The 14,733-nt window shown below is 38.4% G+C and overlaps 1 long non-coding RNA gene across 1 annotated transcript in view; it reads left to right on the forward strand.

Annotated features, from left to right (window-relative positions):
* Positions 1-8,884, forward strand: part of LOC138167315 (uncharacterized) — a 55,156-nt gene extending 46,272 nt beyond the window's left edge. The window contains exon 4 of the long non-coding RNA XR_011169863.1: positions 7,853-8,884. This is a non-coding gene — a long non-coding RNA (uncharacterized lncRNA). The remainder of the gene's footprint in view (positions 1-7,852) is intronic.
* Positions 8,885-14,733: the final 5,849 nt, after the last annotated feature.

Here is a 14,733-nt window from a genome sequence, read left to right on the forward strand (position 1 = left end):
GAATGGAATATATAGACCTGAGAATCATTTGTAAAGAAATGATACTTAACCCTATGGGAGATGAGGAAGTCACCAATTAAGAGGGTATATGGAAAGGAGTTAAGGGTAGAGCCTTAGTGTATATCCACATTTGTGGGACATCATAAAGACCAACAGCAAAGGAGACTGAGAAGGAGTGATCAGACAGGCAAAAAAAAAGAGCCAAGAGAGAACCAAGTAGAAAAAAAATCTAGAGAAGGGACAATGGCTTGAGAAAGTCCCAAGGGGGTAGAAAGACTAGAGGTTACAATGAGGACAAAGAACACATTTAAGAGTGATAAGGCATAGGAAGCTATGGAATGATAGGAGGTTATGATCAGATAAAGGAATATAAGGATTTTTTTTCACCATGGAAGTAGAACACTTGTGGTTGAAGGTAAGCATCTCTGAGGTTAGAGAAGAGGAATGAGTCATGAGAGTTGAAGAAACTGAGGAATTGGGAATTGAGGATATTTGGAATAATCTCAACAAGTCCTTTAATATATGAGCAGGAATTGCAGTGGAATAAGTCAGCCAATCAAGAAAAATTGATTAAGCATTTATTTTGTACCAGGCACTGTGCTGAACACTGGAGGAGGGGGAGGCGAAGTAGAATAGGTATAAAATAAGACAAAGATAAAAACAGTCCTTGCCCATGTATCTTTGGGGTGCAAGGTGGGAGGGTGTTGGGAAAAATATGTAAAGAAATAGATACATACAGAGAATACGGAAGATCATTTTAGAGAGGAAGGCTCTAGCACCTGGAAGGGACCCTGAAAAGTCTCCTGAAGGTATTCTAAGAAGCAGAGGTGAAGAGGGAGAGCATTCTAGACATGGAGTATAGTCAGTTTAAAGGCACAGAAATAGAAGGTGAACTGTTATGTGGAAGGAACAGACAGTGTAACTAGAGGATCTATTCTGTGGTGGGGAATAAAGTGTAAGACTATAAAGATAGGGACAGGTTGGAAAGGGCTTTAAATGCAGTAGGAGATAATGGGCCAGTTGTTCAACTTGAGAAGAGAAAGAAAATGGCTTGGGAACTTGGTAATGACTCTAACTAGAATCTAAATTGGGTTACAAATTTAGACAGAGTCAACCACAAGAGATTTTAACTCAGGATTCCTGACTCCTAAGTCCAATGCCTTTTCTTCAATACTAATGAAATCACCAAGTAAGAGGGTATAAAGAGAGAAGAGAGTCAAGGGCAGAGCCCTTGTGTATACCCACATTTATAGAACACGACAAAGACAATGAAACTGCGAAGGAGACTGAGAAGGAGCAGTCAGAGAGGCAGGAGGAGAGCCAAGAGAGATTGCCTCTCACTAAAAAAAAAAAAAAAAAAGCTAAATGTTAAAAAGGTGATTTTCTTTCTTGTATAATTTGCTTCAAGGGAAAAAGAAAGGACGATTATAAAGGAACATCCTTTATCCCATTGTATTCTGCTCGGGTCAGATCCTATTTGGAGAATTGTGCTTACCTCTGGGAACCTGTGTTAAAATTGTATCTTGCTCTTCCTCTCCCACTACATTAGAAGTATAGGTAAGCTCATAGTAAGTTTATAAGTAACTAGTATAAAGTAACAATAGCAGGAAGCAATTTTGCAAAGAAGAAGCTAAATCTCACTTACAGACTATCCCATAGATCAAAGGAGCATACTGGTTACTTGCCAGACTGTATCATACATACTAAAAATCACATCCTGAGATTATGTACTAAATCAGGAGAAGCCAGGTAAACCTTGTCATTAGGACATTTTGAAGGGCTAACTGCCCAATGTTCTGTAAGTCTTAGATAGGCTCCAGACATCCACAAGTGAGAGCAGAACACAAAAGGTTGCTAATAAGTTTGAGATGCTCTGGATATGTTAATGAACTAACCCAAAGGTGGTTTTCTTAAGAGTTAATCTGTCTTCCACTAAAAGCTCATTTCCCCAAACTCCTTCCCCTTGTTTACTCTTTCATCACCTAAGGGTCCAGAGGGGTTAACTGGTTTACCCATGGTCTCTCAGAAAAAAAAAAAAAGCTAGAATTTAAACCAAGGTCCTTTTGATTCCAAATATAGCAATCTTTCTACTGTACTAAGCTCCTTTGGAAAACCAATTGCTCAGTAATGTAAATCTATTGATTTGATGTTGGAATTCATTCTCAATGATTTTCTAAAGATACACAGACATAATTCTCTACCACTGGATTAAAAAAAAACCTCCCATTTTCAGTTTTAAGAATTCATATCATCACAAATGTGAAATCTAATAGAAGGCAAAAACAAATCTTAAAGAAAACAGTTTTTTTTAAACATTCAATTTATTATTAGAAGCATCAGATTTATTTTGTGAGGTAAAATAAGTGAAAGTGCATTCCATGAGTCTAATATAAAGCATGCTTTATTAACAGTCCAGAACTCTGCTCAGCAAGATTATTGGTTCAGGAGAAAGGCAAAAACTTAAATACTCCAAAGAATATGGATGGTTGTTTGCCTCATATGGTCATGGTATATTGGAATATTCCTTTCCTGAAAACATAAATCTTTGCAGTCTGTGAGCTTTCTCGGTTTCAGTGAGCTTAAATGCTGTGGTAGGCGCTCCAACATTTTGTTTCTTGTAGCCAAGCCAACAAGAAAGCAAAAATTAAGGATAGTTCAGAAGTTAAGATCTAGCAGCTTTCATGGTGCTTTGGACTGCATTTATCTGAAACAACAAATTATAGTTTCTATTCTAAATGCCTTCAGAGGTGGAGATGGTGAGTTTCCTTGTGATAAACAGAGGTCCTCATCCCTGAAAGTATTCAAATAGGTACTGGATGATTAACTGTAAGGAACGTTCAGGGAGGATTCTTGGTGGGAGGTTGAACTCGTTAAACCTGAGGGTCTTTCGAACCCTAAGGTCATTATGGTTCCTGTCAGGGTGCAGGAACAACCAAGCTATTTTCATTTAACTACAAGAGATGTTAATAAGTACATATACATAACACATAAAATATACAAATAACAAATTTCCACTCTTTTTTTTCAAATTCAAACACAATTTTAAAGGGTGCACATTAAAATAGTTCATCACTAAAAAAAAAAAAAAGCTAATGCCCATCAATTGGGGGATGACTAAAGAAATTGTGGCATGTGAATATATTAGAATCCTGCCTCAGACACTTGCTGCCTACGGACTTTGCTTCTTGGTCTATCTCAGTTTCCTCATTTGTCAAATGAAGATCATAACAGCACCTACCTCCCAGGGTTGCTATGAGGATAAAATGAGATGTGTATAAAGTACTTTATAAACCATAGAGTTCTATATAAATGTTAACTATTGTTATTATTATTAGCATATTATTGCCCCTTTAAAATGTGGTGAACATGAAGAAACAGAGAAGCATGAAAGACTTAAAGTGATATGAGGTGAAGCAAACAGGACCAGTAAACAAGATACATATTGACTACAAAAATATGAATGGAAAGAACAACAAAAAACAAATTAGAATTAAATGATGAGCAATGATAATGATCAAGCTTGCCTCTGGAGAGGAAAAATTCGCCTCAATCCCACCTTGTCCTCCCCCATAAGATAATAGCCTCCTTGAAAGCAGAGACTGTCTTTTTTCCTATTTGTATCCCCAGCACTTAGCACCCAGCTTGTTATTGGGGCTTAATAAATGTTTATTGACTGTTTGACAGGGCCCCAAACAACTCTCTGAGCCTATAAATATCAGAGCATCTGAGGATATGCATTGGTAGAAGGAGTTTTCTAACCAGTAGTCCCCTATATCAACGAAGAGACATGTTTGATAAGAAAAAGAAAAGTAAAAATCACAACTAGTTTAATTACTTAAAGCTTTATCTTTGGGTTTCTTTTCATCTTCAGAGGCGGTTGGTAGCATAGTGAATAGAATACTGGGCCTAGAATCAGGAAGATCTGAGTTGAAATCCAGACCCAGAAACACTTACTAGTTGTTTGACCTGGGCAATCATTTAACCTTTGTTTGCCTCAATTCCTTCAACTGTAAAATGAGAATAATAATAGCACCTACTACCCAGGGTTGTTGTGAGCATTAAATAGGATGATATTTGTGAAAGAGCACTTAGCACAGTGCCTGGAAAGTAGTAGAAACTTAATAAATATTTATTTCTGTTTTCCCTTCATCTGAGATCATATATTCCTCTCAATATTGAATTCAAGATGTAGAGTTTTGACTTTTAGCTTTAATGTATAAAAGAAAAATGACATCAGATACTGGATAAGTTTTTTTCATTTAATTCTTATTTTTTAAATTTATGGAATAAAACAAACATTTCTGTAACATAGAATAATAAAAACAGATGAACATGAACATGCACATGAAACTGCAAATCTACTAGCACAATCTTTTTCAAATATACAACAAATTATCGCACGAATTTTTTTTCTAACCCCTCCCACCCCAAGGATGGCTTCTATTGGATACAAATAGGTGTGTGTGTATGTATATACACATGTACATACACACATATATATGTATACATATATGTAAATTTACTTTATATATACTTCTATTTGTCAGTTCTTTCTCTAGATGTAGATAGTGTCTTTCTTCATATGTCCTTTATAGTTAATTTGGGTATTTATAATTGTCAAAATGACTTATTCACTCAAGTCATTCTTAAAACAATATTGCTGTTACTGCATACAATGGTCTCTTGGTTCTGCTTATTTCATTCTTCATTATTTCATGCAAGCTTTTCTATATATTTTTTCAAGATCATTGAGTTCATCATTTCTTATAGCACAGTAGCATTCTATCACAATCATATACCACAGCTTGTTCAGTCATTCCCTAATTGATGGGCATCCCCTTAATTTCTAGTCCTTTGCCACTACAAAGAAAGCCACTATAAACATTTTATAACATATTGATTATTTTCCTTTTCCCCTACTCATCTTTAGAAATAGACATAATAGTGATATTGCTGCATCAAAGGTATAAGCAGTTTAACAACTCTTTGGGCATAATTCCAGATTGCTCTCCAAAATGATTTGGAGCAGTTCACAATTCCACCAATAATGAATTTAGTGTCCCAATATCTCCATTACTTTTCCAACATTTGTCAATTTCCCCTTCAATCATTTTAGCCAATCTGGTATGTGTAAAATGATATCTTAAGGTTGTTTTAATGTGCATTTCTTTAATCAATACTGATTTAGAGCATTTTTTCACACAACAATAAATTGTTTTGACTTCATTGGAAAACTGACTATTCATATCCTTTGACCATTTATCAACTGGGGAATGACTCTATTCTTATAGATTTGACAAAGTTCTTTACATATTTGAGATATGAGACCTTTATCTGAGAAACTGTCTATAAATTTTCCCCCAATTTTCTGCTTCCCTTCTGATCTTGACTACATTTCTTTTATTTGTGCAAGACCTTTCTAATTTAATGTAATCAAAATTATCCATTTTACACCTGACTTTGCTCTCTATCTTGTTTATTTAAAAATTGTTTGCCTATCCAGAAGTCTGATAATAAATTCCATGTTCTTCTAATTTTCCTGTAGTATCTCTGTATCTAGGTCATGCATCCATTTTGACCTTTGCCTAGAACATCTCAACTGACAAACAGCACAACACACAACAACACACAACTGAATTGACTCATGACTGACGAACAACAAAAATAATTTCAAAACACACCAAAAGAAAGAAATTGCATGAATCTACCAGACCCCTCAAAGCTTCCAATGATCAAGTCACAGTTACTTAGCATTCTTCATTCCAAACTATGATATTCTTTGCCACAACAAATGAACTCTAACATAAAACAATTTTCTATAAAAGGCAAGACTTCAAGACAATAAATAAATAAACAAACAAGTAAACAATGTTAAGAAGTAATGACTACTTAGGTACTCTAATGGATGCATCATTCATTGGTGTGGATATGATACATGTGTCTTCTTATTCATAAAACTCCATGGAAGATTCATCAAATGAATGGGAGGCTCTCTATCATTCTCTTAATGTCTTGGCATATTCATCTGTTGTCTTTTGTTCTCCTTATGTGACTGACCCATTTCCTTTCTTGGTTCTCCTCAATAATATCTTTCCTTCACTTACCACATGAAATTTTCTTTTACCAATGTGCTACAACCTACTCGGGAATTTTCCCATCTTCCATATTTGGTTTACTATAACTTTTCAGTCTCTCATGAGTGTGATGTACAATGCCATGTAGCATTGCCATAAGAATAACAGCAAAAGATGGGCATAGCCATATGCCATCACTTAAAACAACTGCACAATTTCCCAAATGTTATCCAGTCTGATCTCTTCCTCCTACTCATGATACTTTAAAAACTAAACAGTATCCTGATTCTCCCATTTAAGTCACACAGGGTAAAAGAATGTACCCTTAAGTTCTGTGAGAAGACTTTCTGATTTAAATTTTAATTTATTTGGATTCTGAACTTAACAAATATTTTTAAAAGGGTATTTCCAATATACACGGGCAGCTAGGTAGCACAGTGGATAGACTGCTGGGCCTGGAGCCAGGAAGACTAATTTTCATTGGTTTAATCCAGCCTCAGACACTTAGTAGCTGTGTGACCCTAGGTAAGTCACTTAATCCTGTTTGCCTCAATTTCTCATATGTAAAATGAGTTGGAGAAGGAAATAGCAAACCACTCCAGTATCTTTGTCAAGAAAACCTCAAATAAGGTCATAAAGAGTCAGACACCACTAAAATGACTAAACAAAAAAAAAATCAGAACTTCTCTCTGGTTTCTTTGACAATTTAATTCATTTTGTCTTTTCACCAACTATCTTTCTCCAAATTCATATACCAGCTGCATGATGAGTTTTCAATATCTGGTTTTTTGTCTGTGAAAAGTTACACCATTTAGTACATGAAGTACCCAGAGTTTCCTGTCTGACTGGCTATTTTCTAGGAATCTGCATACTTGGTAATGAGTAGGTTTAGTTGGAAAATCAAATCTCACCCTGTTTCTAGTCTCCTTAGATGCTTAAAAAGGAAAACTTCAGCAATGTGGAGGTAGACTCTATTTCAGAGGGTAAGGCAAAGAAAAAGTCATGTTTGGTAATGAACTGCTGATTTTTATAGAATAGCTTTAAATTTGGTAAAGTATTTTATATTCATCTCATTTGAACTTCATGAGGTAAGATTGGGGGGAGGGGCCGGAGAGAGCATAAGGAGAGCACCAGAATATTGACAGAGAGAACTCCCATATGAAGAAATTCTGTCTACCAATTAAGGTTACTTGCTTTGCAAATTACAGTCTTGTGCAGTTACCTTGCCCCCCAGAATCCTGCCACTACACTCCTACCCCCATTCTCTGAAATGGAGTCTCACAGTTAAGTGACTTTCCCAAAAGTGACGCAGCTGTCAAGTGACTGAGTCAGGATTCAAACCTTGGTCTCTTCTGACTCCAGAGACAGCCCTCTTTCTCCTACCGCACGCTCCCTCTGAGATCAGCATTCTGGAATTCTGACAGTCATATTTAACACACTAAATGGAAATCATGGTAAACAGTCCTTCTGGAAACACGAAATCCTAACTAAAAATGGATGATTTTTAAAGAAACATTAATGTTATTCTTATAATGAAATAGTTTAACATGTGGAGAACAGAGGAGGTTTTCCTTGTGCTATCATGGTGATATTTTCATTCTTTTTGAATTCTTGCTATTTCTTTTTGTAGTCCCCAAGTTTTGTACTGCCATAACTTGTAGGATGGAGTTTTGCCCTGAGAAGTTTGCAGTAATGATAATTATAGCTCACTTTTATGTAGCACTTTAAAGTTTATGAAGCACTTTTTTAAATGTTAGCTTTTTATGTCCATTTTACAGATGGGAAAACTGAGTCTCAGAGAAGTTTGGTGACTTGCCCAAGAAGACACTTTTCAAACACACATCTTCTGATTCTGAGAACATCCATTGTGCCATCCTTGCCTTTCAGTAAGAGGACTATCATTTAAAAGCACACTGGACCTCATTTCCTGATATAATTACAATTACATTTTCACTCTTCTTCGGTTTCAGTATAATCAAATACTTCTCATATCACAAAGTGAATTATTATGAGTTTCATCTTTGAAAAAATTGTATTGTTGTTTTTATGGGTTTTTTTTCCTGTTTTTCCATTTCCACAAAATACCAACAAAAGTTGTGTCATCTTTCTCTCTGAAGCTTTGACACTGTGACTAGTCAGTCAGTCAGTAAACATTTATTAGGTGACTATGCACCAGGCATTGTGCCAAGCCCTGAGGTTACCAAAAAAAAAAGACAAAACAAAGTCCCTGCTCTCCAGGAGCTCATAGACTAAGGATGGAGACAATCTATAAGCAACTATGTATATATAAACAAGCTATATACAAGATAAGTTGGAAACTACTAACAGAGGGGAGGAAGGCGCTAGAATTAAGGGAGATCAGGAAAGGCTTCCTATAGAAGATGGGATTTTAGCTGGGGCTTGAAGGAAGCCAGGGATATCCAGAGGGAGAGATGAGGAGAGAGAACATTCCAGGCATGGAGGACAGACAGAGAAAATGACTGCTGTGTCTTCCTGGATTCCCTCTCCTCCCTTTGCTTCTGTGACCCAGCTCTCTGTGGGTTTTCCACCTACCTAGTGAACTATTCCTTCTCAGTCTTGTTTGCTGGATTTTCCTCATCTTCCAGTGCTGAGATAATACTTGTAAAGCACTTGACATAGTCAGTGCCTGACACACAGTAGGCTTAATACATGCCTGTTCTAGGGGCGACTAGGTGGCACAGTGAATAGAGCACTGGTTGTGGAGTCAGGAGGACCTGAGTTCAAATCCAGCCTGAGACACTTAACATAAAAACTAGCCGTGTGACTATGCGCAAGTCACTTAACCCCAATTGACCTCCAAAAAAAAAGGCAAAAAAAAATACATGCCTGTTCCCTTCCTTCTCACTAAAGTGTGTATGTTCTGGGATCTCTTCTTTATACAAATTCTCTTAGAGATCTTATCAGTTCCCAGGAGTTCACTTGTCATCTCTCTGCAGATTACTACCAGTTCTATGTCTCCATCCCTAATTTGTTTCTTGGAATTCTAATCTTGTATTACTAATTGATGACTATCTCCACTTAAATATCCAGTAGGCTTTGAAAACTCAACATGTCCAAAATGGAACTCATTATATTCTCCCAATACTTATTTTTCCTTTATCTCTTATCAGTGATAAAGCTACACATTTCTGTTGATGGAACCAATTAATCAATCAACAAGTATTTATTAAGGGCCTTCTATGTGCCAGGCTACGATCTATCAGTCTATCTATCTATCTATCTATCTATCTATCTATCTATCTATCTATCTATCTATCTACCTACCTACCTATCTACCTATCTACCTATCTACCTATCTATCTATCTATCTACCTATCTATATGCCTATGGGTGGCTCAGTGGAAAAAGCACTGGACCTGGAGTCAGGAAGACCGGAGCTCAAATCCAGCTTCATACACTTATTAGCTGTGTGACCCTGGGCAAGTCACTTAACCTATGTTTGCCTTAATCCCCTGGAGATGGAAATGGCAAACCACTCCAGCATCTTTGCCAAGAAAACCTCATGCAGCATCACAAAGAATCAGATAATACTAAATAGCTATACAACAACTAATAAATAAATATGTATATATGTGGAAAGTTATACTTATACTCAGCTTTGAAGGAAACCAGGGATTCTAAGAGTTAGAGGTAAGGGGAGAATACATTCCAATATGGGTAACAGCCAGAGCAAAGGCACAGAGATAGGAGATGGGATGCTGTGCATGGCAGACAGTAAAAAGGTCAGTTTGACTGGACTATAGTATGCGTGAGAGGGAGTAATGTCTAATAAGTCCAGATTTTTAAATGCCAAACAGGACTTCATGTTTTCTCCTAGGGTAATAGGAGTTACTGATCTTTACTAAGTTGCAAGACAGGGGGGTGGGTGAATGGGGAGTCGGACCTGCACTTTAGGAAAATCACTCTAACAATTGTGCAGTATATAGACAAAGGAGATACATGGGGTAGGGTAACCAACAAGGATGCTAGTGTAATAGTCCAAGAAAGAGGTTCTAAGGGCATAAGTTAGGGGGATGGCTGTGTGGGAGAAGAAGAGGGGACAAATACAAGAGAGGCTGATGTGGAGGTAGAAAGTACAACCCAGTGTCTGAGAACTGATTTCATGTATGTAATCACTCAGTGAGATGGAGGAGTGGAGGATGGCATTATGGCTGGATGACTGGAAGGATGATGCTGGCCTCAAGAGAAATGAAGAAGTTTTGAAAAAGTAGTGAATTAGGATCATCCAGTTTCATGACTTTAGATACAAGCTGACCTAAATGAGAGATGACAGAATCCAAATCCAAAATGACCTTGACAAATTGTAACCCTAGGCTCAGATCAACAAGATAAATTTAAAGTTAAAGTTCTACACTCAAAAATTTAATCAGTCAATAAATTAGCAGGTAATTTTTAAGCACTTACTATATACTTCTAAGCACTGAGCAAACAGCTCAAAAGCAATAGCAGCCCCTTCCTTCAAGGCTACAAAAGACATCTTGGCATAGCAGTTCATATGAAAAAGAGCCAGCAGTCTAGAATTAGCCATCTTATGAAATAGTGAGTTCTCTGTTATTAGAAATATTCGAGGAAAGACTAGGTGACTACTTACTAAGGAGATTTCGTGCATTAAGTGGGAGACTGGACTAGGTGGTCCTAGAGTTGGAAGAATAGAAGCTTTCTTCTAACTCTAATTTCCAAAGAAATGCATGTGTTATAAACTCAAATAATTAAAACTAGTATTTCTATTAAACATTAACTTCAGTAGTCCTCAGGACCAAAAATATGAGGGCATGTAAAGAAGCTAGAAAAGGGAGAAAGGACATGAATTCTGAAATTAGCCACAAATAAGGAGAATGAAGCCCTTTGAAATTTAGTTGACTTGATTTTTGCCTCCAGACAAACAATTTTCGGAGTCTGATTGTCGGTGGTAGTTAAGAGCATTTCTCTAAAGGCTGTCAGCTTCTATTAATGGCCCACAGTGACATCATTGTGGCCCAAAGCCAGCTTCCAAGTCCAGTTTGGATGTATTCCTGGCTCTCTGCCTCAGAAAGGTGGTGAATGGTTAGCCAAAACATTTTCAAATACAGCATTGTCCTAGGCCTATTGGGGGAGGGGTGGCCCTCAGGATGCCAGCATTTCCCTGGCTGACAAGAAGAGATCCTGTCATAGCCAGAGCCTTCTTCACATGTGGTCTACCTGTGATATTTTGAATAGTCAATGAAATTCAGTGAAAGGCAGATGACTGGGAAGTGGATGATTCTGTTTAAGCAAACACACACCATTGCTGTGTTCACCTTGCAATGTCATTCATTCATTTGGAAATTGTTGGTTCCTGGACTTCTCCATTTCGGTGCCTGCCCTCAGCCACACCAGGTGGCTTGTCACCCTTTGAGATTAATGCAAGAATGAAGTTTGCCCACTTGAAAGAATAGTTATACTTGGACTGCCCTTGCCTAGGCCACCCCTTCCACATTCACCCTTGAGCCTATCCCTTCCTTTCTCCTGTAGCAAACTATCTCTTCTACTAGTCAGCCACTCAGTCAGCAAGCATTTGTAAAGATCTTCCTACATGCCAGTCACTGTAATAAGCACTGGGGATACAAGAAGGACAGAGATATAGTTCCTCTCTCCATGTTCTGAAGGTCTGTAAACATGCTCATGTTTCCCTCATCCTGAAAAAGCCCTCCCTTTATCCCCATCCCCACAATCATCCTGTATTCTCCCTTTCATCACAATATTCCTTGAGAAATTCATTGATACTCGGCACCTCTGCTTTCCCCTTACTCTCTTCTAAACCCTCAGGATTTGGTTTCTGTCCTCATCATTTAATTGAAACTGCCCTCTCCAAATTCACTATAAGCTCTTAACTGCTGAACCTAATGGCATTTTTTCAGTACTCAGCCTTTTGCATTGTTTATTGCCTTCTCCCCTTGGAGATTTTCGTCTCTCTAGGTTTTTGTAACACTGTTCTCTCTTGGTTTTCCCTTGGTCCACCCACCCCCTCAGTCTTTTTGGATAGTTCTTTGTCTATGTCATACTGCATAACTGTGCATGTCCTCTAAGGCTCTGTCTTGGGTTCTCTTCTCTTTTGCTCTAGTCCAGCACTTCCTAAACTGTGAATCACAGCTAGTCGCAACCCACAGGTTAAGAAGCCCTGATGGGAATCACAAGAGGAAAAAGTTTAAGAAGCCCTGCAAACTTTACAATTTGGGTGATTTCATTAACTCCCATGGATTCATTTATCTTTTATCTCCATATAGATGATTCTCAGGTCTATATATCCATACCTAGAATCTCTCCTGATCTACAGTTACACATCACCACCTATTTGCCTTTTGGCCATCTAAAAATAGATGCCCCATAGGCATATTAAACTTAATGTGACCAAAATAGAGCTCATTCTCTTTCCTTCCCAAATCCTTCTCTCTTCCAGATTTCCCCATTATTTGTTGAAGGCAGCACCATCATTGACTTCTCACTCTCAATCACTCCACATATCCAATCCATTATCAAACCTCCTTGTTTCTACCTCATCACCTCTTGCAAGGACTATTACAATAGCCTTCTAATTGATCTTTCTATGTCAAGTCTCTCCTCATTCCTACCCATCCTCGACTCCTCCACCAAGGTGATTTTTCTAAAGCATAGTCCTGATCATATCATCCTCCTGTTTAATGATCCCTCCTATTCCAAAGTCAAATATCAACTCCTTTGGTTGTCATTGTTAAAGCATCATAATCTGCCTCCTTCCTAAGCCTCCAGTCTTCTTACACATGACTCCCCTCCACATACTCTACAATCCAAATACACTGACCCACTTGCCATTCCTCAAATAGGATCCTTCATCTGGTGTCTTTATGCCTTTGTATTCTAGGCTGTATTCCATTACTGGAATGCTCCACCTTTTAATTTCCTCCTTCAAGACTCAACTCAAGGGGAGGCCAGGTAGCACAGCGAGTAAGAGCACCGGCTCCAGTGTTGAGAAGACCTGGAGATCGAATCCCGGGCTCAGACACTTAGCACCCACCCAGAAACACCTGGCCGTGTAACCTTGAGCAAGTTACTTAACCCCAATTGCTTAGGGGTGGCCAGGTGGCTCAGCGAGTAAGAGCACTGGCTCCAGTGTTGGGATGACCTGGACCAAATCCGGGCTCAGATACTCAGCACCACACCCAGAAATAACTGGCCGTGTAACCTTGAGCAAGTTACTTAACCCCGATTGCTTAAAAAAAAAAAAAGACTCAACTAAAATCCCAGGTTTCATCGGAGGCAGGAATATCCCTAGTTGTTTGCGCCATTCCCTCCTGTAACCTTTCATCTGCTACTTGAGTATGTATCTCGAATACTCTCATCCACCCGGTCTGCCAGGGACGGTCTTCATATGCTTGGGGAAAACATCCCCCTATGAAAGCAACTGAAGCACATGCTGTGGAGCACTGAGAGCCGGGTCAGGCATGGAAGATGCCAAGGTCATCCACTGTAACCTGGGGCATCACTGGTCCTCCTGACCTTCATCCTGCCCTGGACTTTGATGACTCTAGAAGAGAGAGTGAGATGCTCGACTTTATGCAATATTGCCTTATTTAAATCCAATTCACTTAATGTCAAGACATCAACCCATGATGTCACTGGTCCTCTTCAAAAATGAAGGACCATCAACAATTATGTGCATGTTGTCTTTTCCATTAGAACGTACGCTACAGAATGCATGGAGGACAGGAATCATGTTTTTGTCTCTCTCTCTCTTTTTTTTTTTTCGGTATCTGCAAAGCTTAGCACAATTCCTGGCTCATAGTAAATGCTTGTTGACTTGAGGAAAGCACTTTGTAAAGTACTATATAAATGGGAGTTATTAGTTTAGACTGAAGTTCAGTTGCTGGTAAACAATTCAGAAGGTAAAGTGAAGATTTCAGGTAGCTAGGTGGCACAGTGATTAGAGTACTGGGCCGGAAATCGGGAAGACTCATTTTTCTGAGTTCAAATATGGCCTCAGACACTCGCTAGCTGTGTGACCCCAGACAAGTCACTTAACTCTGTTTGCCTCAGTATCCTCCTCTGTAAAATGAGCTGGAGAAGGAAATGGCAAACCACTATGATATCTTTGCCAAGAAAACCCTCAGTGGAGTCATGAAGAGTCAAATATGACTGAAAAATGACTGAACAACAACAATAGCAAAGGTGAAGATTAGCTTATGAGCATCATCCCTCAGCTCCTCTTAGATTAACCTGAGAAATCATCAGAGGAAAAAAAAAGTTCACATATGGAGTAGAGTAAGCACTGAACAGAAGGCCAAAGGACCCCATGATAGACCCAACTCTGCTCTGTGCCCTTTGACAAAGCCTTACTTGATGTTTCTGGTCCTCAGTTTCTACACTTGGAAAAAAAATTAACAATGTATATTATTATGATGACCATTATGATTATTATTTTTGTATGAAGAGTTCAGTGGTTGTATTATATGATGTCTAAAAAAATAAACTTCCTCTGGAATCAGAAGACCTCTGGCACAAATGGAGAAAAGGAGGCCTTCCAAGGTCAGACAAGGACTAAGTGGCAGAGCTGGGATCTGAGCTCAGGTCAGAGGTGATCAATCTAGAGCAGCAAGGGAAGTGAGAGGTCATCTGGCCTTCATTTTTGGATGAGGAGACAAGAGTC

The sequence above is a fragment of the Petaurus breviceps genome, unplaced genomic scaffold (genome assembly GCF_028583685.1).
Source record: "Petaurus breviceps papuanus isolate PSGF00001 unplaced genomic scaffold, PetGlider_PUasm1.0 229, whole genome shotgun sequence".
Taxonomy (NCBI): domain Eukaryota; kingdom Metazoa; phylum Chordata; class Mammalia; order Diprotodontia; family Petauridae; genus Petaurus; species Petaurus breviceps.